Source organism: Lytechinus variegatus, chromosome 11, assembly GCF_018143015.1.
Source record: "Lytechinus variegatus isolate NC3 chromosome 11, Lvar_3.0, whole genome shotgun sequence".
Lineage (NCBI taxonomy): Eukaryota > Metazoa > Echinodermata > Echinoidea > Temnopleuroida > Toxopneustidae > Lytechinus > Lytechinus variegatus.
Genome location: NC_054750.1, coordinates 23,823,326 through 23,833,919, shown reverse-complemented (window position 1 = coordinate 23,833,919; position 10,594 = coordinate 23,823,326). Strand labels below are relative to the sequence as shown.

Here is a 10,594-nt window from a genome sequence, read left to right as displayed (position 1 = left end):
AAAATTATAAGAAAGTAATGTTATAAAGAGAGCCCCGACTTTGCTATGAACATATGCAGTTTTTTAAAGTTACCTTAGTTGAAAAAAAATCAAGATCCGAGATAATTTGTTATGTATAAAAATGCACAAAATCTGCTTTCAAAAAGTGAATACTACATTACACCGCTAACACACTTTCCTTTATCCTCCACATTTCAATCAAATAATGCAAGTGCGAAGCGCGAGCTGAACATTTTTTACATTCCTACCTAAATACTTGGCATTCTAAGCACCTTTTAAAAGCATGAACAGGAAAGGAGTATGACTATACACTTGATGTGAGCGCGAAGCGCGAGCCGAAACGAAATTCGACATATCACGTTTTTTAAATCAGAAAAAGGATGGATAATAATTGGATAGATGGATAATATTCCTACATTAATAATGATATTTGGTAATTTGATCTGAAACTGGCACAAGATTCGTATCTAAATAAACATGCGTGCGTGTGTTTAGATCCGGACCTAGAATCAGGAACTTCCAATTACATTCTTTATTATAATATCAATAATAAGAGCGCGATGATCGAGCTAAATATATTTGATTTTCAGATCTAAAAAAAAAAGAATTTTAAGCGCAGTTACGAATTGGATATTGATCTCGCTTAATAAATGATGCGAGTGCGAAGCTCAAGTTTATATTTTTATCATTACATATATTTTGAGTAGCAACCGGGACATTTTAATGTCATTTTTTGTCTATTTTGTTTATGACTATGATGACTATCTTCCTAAGCGAGATATGAAACTTGTCGATATTCCATTCTGAAAAAACGGACAATGATTATTAGGAAATCATGAAAATATTGTAACATGACTTATTAATCAAATGAGGGCTCGAAATTGATATTAAGGTCAGATAACTGGACATTTTGTAATCATGAATAGGATACATGGGTTGATATATTTTTAACAAAAATAATGTGAGCGCAAACTGTGAGCCGAAAATTTTAATAAACTGTCATAAAAGAGGAATTTAAAATAATTTGTTACAATTGATACAGGCATACATAACTCCCCAATCAAAATGCAAGCGAGCAGCTTTAGCTGATACTATTCACAATCAGACCATCCTAAAAAGGGATATTTAAAAAAAAATATGGAATACACGAAGAGAATAGTTTTCTGACAAATCAAATAATGCTAGCGCGCAGCGCGAGCGAAAAATATTCATATTTAGACCATAAAATATAGTCATCTTATAGAAAACTATAAAATCTATTTGTAAATCAAACAAATTGAAAACTTAATTTCCGAGAAATGTTTTGTATATTTACTTCAAAACTTGATCTTTTAAGCTCAATATAAGTCTATTGAGCAAGTTATACATCTCATAGATTAGGCAATGCGGGCACAAAGCGTGAGCGAAAATTTAACATAGTGACATGAAATCCCCCCCCCCCCCCCATCTTATAAAATTCACTCGTCTTTCTCCTCTTGTTTTTCCTCTTCGTTTTCTCTTCTCTTTTCCCTTCTGGTTCTTTTCCCTCTTTTTCCTTTTTTAATTTTTTTTTTCTCGTTCCAAATATTGGGGAGGGGGCATTTGATATCAAATGCCCCCCTTCCAAAAAGTGAGGGGACGCGTCGCCCCTGTCCCCCTGGGATGTCCACCAATGTATGCAATTTGATTTGAAATAAAAGAAAATCCTATATAGTCTTTGTAGTCGAAGAAAACCAAAATAACACCCCTAAATTCATTAAAAAAAATATATGGATGATAATTTTCATGGAGTATTCGCAAGTTGTCCGATTGTCCTAGTCCTTGAATTTACCACTCGTGACGTTGTCCTAAATGTCTCCGGTTCTGTCCTAATACGATCTGCATGCTGTCCGCACCGAACGCCGACAAATTTATTTAGATAATCTTGTCCTAGGACAGTCCCAGGAGTGACCTACGACAATACGCAGACAGTCCTGGTTGTGTCCTAGGACAAGATCATTTGCATAATCTTTTACGGAATTTGGTTGCGGACAGCATGCCGAAATGACAAAAGTAGCTTCCGCAACCCTTCCTGGTCTTGTCCGCGCCCTAGTGGAAAACCGCTCCCGATTGTTTATTGCAAACTATGCCTCTGAGACCTAGTCACTATCCTACTAGATCAATGCCATAATTTCTCATCACAACAATTATTGTATCTGGCAAAACCAACAACTGAGTGTAAAAACAGCTGTTGTTTTTACACCAGCAAAACTATTTAACTTGTCACCTGTACCTACTTAATGATCTGCCTCACTTGCTATTTTTGAACGGAACATCCATAAATTCCAAGCAAGTTAATTATCTGCTGTACTGTTTTTGTCATAAAATTTTGAGGACATTTTTTCTCCACCTCAATTTTTTTAGTGCACACATGTATCTAATTACATTCATAATTACAATAGTCGCATCGTGGTCTAGTGGTTATGACTCTCGTCTTTCTGTCTGAGGGACTCTGGTTCGATTCCTAGCCATGGTGTGTTTTCCTTCAGCAAGAAATTGACCCACAATGTGCTGCACCCACCCCAGGTGAGGTAAATGGGTACCCGGCAGGGAGAAATTCCGCGAATGTCAGAGCGCCTGCAGGCAGCACGGCTGTAGCCGGGTTGATAATAGTAATAACATCGTTGTAATGTGGAGTTGAGTATTATACATATAGAATTGCACAATATCAATATACAATTATTATTGTTTTTTATTATTATTTCATTGTATATTTTTCATCGTTTATGTTATAATCGTGATTGTATAATGTTTGAAAAGTAAATGATAGCAGGGCTCATTTCTAGAGCAGGCCTCTGGCCCGAAGGGGACTACCCTAATTTTATAACGAACACGTGAATGAATGAATAAATTAATGAATTAGTGAATGAATTAATTAGTTCGTTTGGACATTTTTTTTATTTCAGATCTGATGAAACCAATGCGGCCCCCTACGTCATCAAATAACACCAGATCAAGCAGAGGAAACAAACTGCTGACGATTTTACCCGATACAACCAACTCTCTGGACAGCAACCAGCAGAAGATATCGAAAATCCTGAGGTCATATGCTGCGAAATCAGCATACCTATGTACATAGCAAGGAGTGAAAAATAAATAACAAGCATATAATCATAGTTTCATATCTTTGATATACATAGAAGTAACCCTTATGGAACAAACACAGTGTTACCACAGTGTGTTCACATAGTTGACTATGTGTAAACTATGTGTTAACTATGTGGTCACAGTGTTGTCACAGTGTGAGACTTCAGATCACATAGTTAATCACATAATTGCCCACATAGTTGGGTAACAAACACAGTGTTACCACAGTGTGTTCACATAGTTGACTATGTGTAAACTATGTGTTAACTATGTGGTCACAGTGTTGTCACAGTGTGAGACTTCAGATCACATAGTTAATCACATAATTGCCCACATAGTTGGGTAACAAACACAGTGTTACCACAGTGTGTTCACATAGTTGACTATGTGTAAACTATGTGGTCACAGTGTGAGACTTCAGATCACATAGTTAATCACATAATTGCCCACATAGTTGGGTAACAAACACAGTGTTACCACAGTGTGTTCACATAGTTGACTATGTGTAAACTATGTGGACACAGTGTTAGACTTCAGATCACATAGTTAATCACATAATTGCCCACATAGTTGGGTAACAAACACAGTGTTACCACTTTGGCCCGAATTCACGAAAAACCTAGCTCCTGGTTTTTGGTGGTTTAAACCCCCTCCTGGTTTAAACCCCGAGCTGGGTTTTTCATTTACGTTTCACAAAAGAGGTTTAAACCCCGAGGGGGTTTAAATGCGTCATAAAACGTCATGAAACGTCATATTTTTTAGTCTGCTCTTAGATGTGGTTTAAACCATGGTTTAATTTTACGAGCATGCGCACTTGAGGAGTTTGTGAAAAATCCGTGAAGCGAAGAAAATTTTTCTTGCGGTCCTGGACCTGACAAGCGGTCTTCTTGATTAGAAATTCGTAAGTATTCTTCTTTGAATTCGTAAAAAAAAAATCCCGCTTTCCTTCTCTGGAATATATTGATACGTTTTAAGCAGTTATATGAAATTTGTAGTGTTTTTTTCATGATTGCGAACGAGGTTTTGGTATTGACAAGTCCAGACGATGCACTTTATCGTCGCGTGTGTTATTGCCACAGTCCCATCCGTGCATTTAAGTGTTGGGATATTTTGTCGCTGTGTTGTTGCACGAATTGAAGGTGCTCAGCCGCTTAATTGTTTTATGAGCTTCACAAGGATGTTTATATTATTATGCCATCTATACCTTAATTTGTGAATGTCAAGATAAAAAATGAAATATCTAAATCTATGTAATTTTTGTACTATTTGGTGCATTTTAAGAGGAGAAACTCAGAAAGAATTTTTTTTTTCAATTTGATTTTTAATTTGCCTTGACTAAAGTCTAAACTTCGTACTAAGAAGTCTAAATTGCAATTCAAAATATACATTTGTAGATCGAGACCTACCTTTTTACTTTCGGCACAGGCCAATTTTTGAGGCTGTAGGTATATTAAAGAGTTGATTACTCAAAGTTTGGTCTAAAGTCTTTTCACTTGCAAATAGAGAAAATAGAGCCCCCCCCCAAAAAAAACAGATTTAAGTTAAGTCGTTAGGCCTAGGCCTAGAGGCCTAATTTTGAAAGGCATATTCACAGTTTCAAAAAAAATATTACGTTTTTTTTATTTATCATTCACCGTGTTCACTGTGAGATTTGCATTTAAAAAGTGATAAACCAATGAATATTTTTTTTTAATGAAAAATTATTTTTTTTTTTAATTTGACCATTGTTTCACAGAATTACATCGGCATCAGAGGTACCATACAGTGTAGGTCTCTATGGATTATCTCCATCTTCTTCACAGCCTTAAATTACTAAGAGGTATGATTATTAATTTGATTTACATTGTTTTGATCTGTTTAAAAGTATTATTGAAATGACTTGTTAAGATATCGAACATGAAATATTTAGACTAAAGAAATGAAATGGCTTGAATGTAGTTGTTTTATTAATCTCAGACAGTAAATTAAGATTGCAGGAATTATGTTGGCAGATCAAATCTACATGCACATGTACAGTTTGGAATGATTATAAAGATCACAAAATAAAAGAATTAAAAATAATATTCAACTCTTCTGCATACAGCTTCCTTTCCCAAGACATTGTGGGCTACATGATGCTAAAAATCTATAGAAATCGTACAAGGATGGGCCATCTCGAGATCAGTATCGACTGTCAAAAGAAACCGTCACAATTATGCTGGAAGCCGAAATGAAGAGGGACACACAGAGGATTGATCAACTTCCTGTTTATTTGCAGGTGTTGACAACTCTCCATTTTTATGCAGTGGGTAAGTAATTTAATTTTTCATAAACGATTATTGAATGTTTCTTGGCACTGTTAAATCTAAATGACTGAGATTGTTTCTATAATTTTAGGACTCCAGATAAAGCTGATGACAATATCTAGAAATCAGAGAAGGAGCACATAAATAAGAGTATCATTTCAGCAAACAGTCAACTTGTCAAGTACCTATGAATTGCATAATTCAAAAATTCCAAAACTACCACAGCAGTAGTGAGGCTTTGCTTTTACAACTGTTATGTCAGGTTAGAGTTATAAATTTTGCCATAAACCCGTGGTAGAGCTTCATGAGGTTCACCAAACTTGTACACAAAATTTTGAAATTTTGAGTATAAAATTATGCTAATTTATGCAAAATTTATTCATGCTAATTTATGCAAAATTCATAATTCATAAAAAATGCTTCTGTATTTGTAGACCAATTTGGATTTTTTTTTTCATCCCTCTGGTAGAGCTACATGTACATGAGGGTCTCCAAATTTCCACACAGACTTGAAATTATTTATGTTAGTTTATGCAAAATTTATTCATATATCACAAAAAATGCTTCTTCTATGTCACTTCTCTATTAATTTCAATTCTGTTTCCTCAATTTATGTCACAAATATAATTCACTAGTGACGACTTGGCTGAAATTAGAAATTGATGGTGCATTGTTCGGGTACTATACAACCCAATTATTTTTTTTTACTTTTAATCAAAAGATGTGCAAAACTTCAAGGTAAAAAGTCATTAAAGCATTGGGCAAAAAAAATTATTCAATAGTTGTTTTTGAAGTCAGCACTGCTGCTATATTGAATCGCATAATGATGAGACTGCCAAAGGCGTTCCACTTGTTAAAATATATTGGAGAAAATTTTATGATATTTGTACAAGATGAATATTCATTGTTTAACATCTGTATGTGCTTCAATGAAATGTTTTAAATTACCTCAAAACAATCACCTCACCCATCAACCATATGGTTTGTTTTTATTTTACAGGATCATTTTAAAAGATGCATGGTGATGAGGCAGCAATATCGCAGTCATCAATGTGTCAGAAGCTAAAGCAAGAAGGAAGAGGCAATACATGAAGATTCCTACAACAAGAGAAGTTGAAGCAACTCGGAGACAGTTCTATCTAACTGTTAGATTTCCAGGAGTGAAAGGTGCAGTTGATGGGACACATGTCTACATCAAGAGCCGGGGGGGGGGGGATTGGGCCATATGCTTCTTATATACCCCTTCCAACTTCATGTGGAGAGGAATGCTATAACAATGGCAAAAGCATTAAGAACATAGAAACACAGAGTTCATTCAAATTTATGAAGAATACTTTACTTCTTTATTTGTTCATAAATTGATTGGTATAACCCTGTGATTCCTGCAGCTTAGCTTCAGCGACCTTTCTTTATTCAAAACGTCCATTCGTAGTTTGTGCTCCTTCAAGCTCATATCGTGTCTTTCAATCTCATTTCATGCTCTTTCAATCTCATATGTTCTTTCCCTCTCATCTTGTACTCTTTATAAAGTCGAGACCATGTTTCTTCCATTGAACTTCAATTCTAACGGCATGCACTTCTACCAGCTCAAACTCTTCTGACAGATGATTCTTTTTTTCCTTGAGATGGGTAATTCAAATTCCATTTTGCAGAACATAGGTTTGTGGTATTGCTGCAGGGTTAAAATTCAATATTGAAATGCATTTAAGTACATAACATATAGTAACACTACAGTTGTAAAACACATACTATAAATCATGTTGTCAAAGATGTATGTTGTTTAACGTACTGGTAACTCTCTACTTGATAGGTAGACACCAATGTACATTGTGTTTTCTGATTGTTATCGGAACCATATATTGAATTTTTGATTTGGGGATCATGTTTCATTTGCTACAGTATTTAACATCTATTTCAACTACATCTGATATATGAGTCTGGCCAAAAAATATTCTGGCAGAAAGGGTCAATGGAAAAGGGAAAAAAGGCATGGTATTTATAATGATACTAAATTACCTTGAAGAGGAATGCGATTTTGAAGAAATTCCATCATTCTGGGAATGTTTCCTTGATACCTCAGACAGAAATTAATTTGTAGAATTTGTCCTCGTGGTGAAAGAAATAGATGAACTTCTGTTTTGCAGATTTATAAATTTCAACAATGTGTCACATTCATCTCAGTTGGGAGGGTTTTATTATTTTGTTTCAAGGAAAGTGTTGAATACTCTTGAAAATGTGATTATTATTTGGGAAGTATTTTTAGAGGTCCACTATGTGAGATAGCTTTTATTCAAAATAGCTTCAACTTGACATGAAGTTTTCACATTTGCAATCATTATTTGTGTATTAATTGCAACAAGCATAAAAAAGAAGAATGACCTTTCATTTTGTGAGGATGCATTTCCTAATTTAAGAACTTTATTTCAATAGATTATTAAACATGTTTTTTTTTCATAAAATATTTAAAAGATAAAGGTTCTTACACGGTTGATTTATTGAGATATGTCTTTCAGTTAATGATGGATTTGAAGTGGAAGGGGGGGGACAGGATGTTTGATTAGGTTTTATTTAAAGTTCTTATATGCAAGAGTATTTTCTAATCATGTATTACAATAAGGATTAAGAATGCAATTTTATAGTGCTTGCTTCAAAGGATTTTCACTAGTAGGAAAATTGTATTGTGCACTTTTGTTATAAGTACCCCCTTATATATATTATAGGGGGGGATGTCAGATATATAGTCAGAAATATTCACCTAGAATGGGAAAACGATATCAGAGTAGATGCACTTGGTTGTTTGGGTGGTGTAACTTGAGGCAGTGCTGGATTTGAAGTTGCAGTATGCCATGGTTGAGGGAAATAAAGATGATTGTTTAATTCTGGGAATGCTTGATATTTATAGAGATTTTCAACAAAATTGATGCACTGGCTTTGCTAGGTGTTATTGGAACTTGATCTATACATGACCTGCAATGGATATATATATATATATATATATATAAATTATTATTTTTTTTTTGGGGGGGGGGAACATTGTTTATTGGATTAATACATTACATGTACTGAGAATATTATATGCCTATAGAATGTACACTCTAATGAATTTGACATTTGAGAATATTTCCAATATATTTTTTTGCCAATGTATTTTGTTGTACAATCATTAAAACAGGAAATAATTATATGCTTCAATATTGAAATAAAAAAATAGCTAACTTTAAAATATTTAACTGCTTTGATGTAAGATGCTTCTTATTACAGGTATTCTATTGATGCATTTTCGAAAGAGCAAGGGGGAGGGGGTGACAGAGAGAAAAAGGTAGTAGGATGGTGAATGTGTGTGCAGTAGCGTACCTAGAATTTTCCACAGGGGGAGGGCAAAATCGTCCGCAAAAAAATGACAAAAAAGGGGTCTTCAATCACAAAAGGATTTCGTACCAGAAAAAAATGGACAAGCAAGAAAAAAAACTTCTTGTCAGGGGGGGGCAGGGATAGGTCCCTTGCATTGGTTGTGACTCGTCAATGGGGGGGGGGGCAGTCTGCCCCCCGTAGGTACGCTAGTGTGTATGAGAGATATAGAAATAAAATGAGCGGGAACAAGAGAAAGATTATGAGAACGAGAGGGAACACTTCATCACTTTCACTTCAAATTGAATTGAGAAATAGAAATTGATATGATTTATTTTGATAAAAAAATATTCAGGAAATATATATGATAAACCTCTAATTTTTTTGGGGAATGAAATAAACTTCAAATTCTAGCTACAACTACCCCACCCCCAAAAAAGGTTATCTTTCCAAAGGTCGGGTCATCTCGTCCCAAATACATGTTTTATTTCGATTTTGAATGATCTTGTATTTTTTACCATCATAAAAGAACTAAACTATTTTGAGTAGGGATTTCAGCCAATGTTTCAGTGATCCACAAATATTTATTTTTATGCGTGCTAGAGTTATGGGATGCACTTTTGATTACCATTAACAAAATAAAGTCAAGATTTAGGGAAAATATCAGGGCGGTCTCAATTTTAAGAAAGGAAAATAAACAAATTGGAGGATAAAGTTTACTTCAGAAAATTTTGGGACGTGTCCTTTCTAGAAATAACATTTGAATTGAATTTTTTTTGATATTTTTGGCGATAGAACTGGATTCAAAGGTCGTTCGCAATTTTGATTATGACGTAAGAACAGCTGATCGACAATCTTTGTTATGATTGTTGTTTTTATACTGAAAAAGCATTAGAAGATCCATACTTTTAGAATATTGGTTGCCGGACGACTATACGGGCATGCGCGTTGTTAACTCTAGCTCTCAGCTAAGCTAAGCGATCGAGATCGTAGACATGCAAAAATCAACAGCTGATTTTCATATTAAATGCCGCTTACCACCAAAAATGTAAGTATTAAGAGAAATCGATCTGATAAGATACTACTACTACTGAAACTGTTGAAATAATTATACTCATACCTCAAGTTTCATCGGGTAATCTTTATATTATATCTGTTTGTTGTCATTTTATTTTTAGCCGAATTAAATTTATTCAATGATTAAAAACATGACATCGATGTTTACGGATGGGACCGACATGAGATTATCGTCGACGCGCGGACGACCGCAATGGTTGAGACAAATTTTCATTTTTATTGCATTTTGTGATGTATCTAAAAATAGCGGATGTACAATACAATTCGACTCGTCCAACAATGAATAAGTTTTTAATGTAATTTCATTTCATGTAATCGACTGAGATTGCAAATTTCGGTATTTTATACCCCAGACTTTGGATTTTCGAACCCTGTTTGCCGTGGTCAGCAAAGACCGTAGCAGACAACATACGCTCTACTGAGCATGCTCAGAACCGTGGACTAAAATTAAACCATGGTTTAAACCATGGTTTAATTTTAAACCATGGACTAAAGAAACCATCGTTCGTGAAACAGAGAGGGGGTTTAAACCCCCTCGGGGTTTAAACCATGGACTAAAAAACCTAGGAGGGGGTTTAAACCCCCTCGGGGTTTAAACCTCCTTTGTGAATTCGGGCCAGTGTGTTCACATAGTTGACTATGTTTAAACTATGTGGACACAGTGTTAGACTTCAGATCACATAGTTAATCATAATTGTCCACATAGTTGGGCAACAAACACAGTGTTGCCATAGTGTGTTCACATAGTTGACTATGTGTAAACTATGTGGACACAGTGT

At 34.8% G+C, this 10,594-nt stretch overlaps 1 long non-coding RNA gene across 1 annotated transcript; it reads left to right on the top strand.

Moving 5' to 3' along the window:
* Positions 1-3,712: 3,712 nt before the first annotated feature.
* On the top strand, positions 3,713-8,350 carry LOC121424170. Its single transcript, XR_005971345.1, has 4 exons — positions 3,713-4,006; positions 4,841-4,924; positions 5,189-5,393; positions 6,391-8,350. It is a non-coding gene; the product is annotated as an uncharacterized LOC121424170 (long non-coding RNA).
* Positions 8,351-10,594: the final 2,244 nt, after the last annotated feature.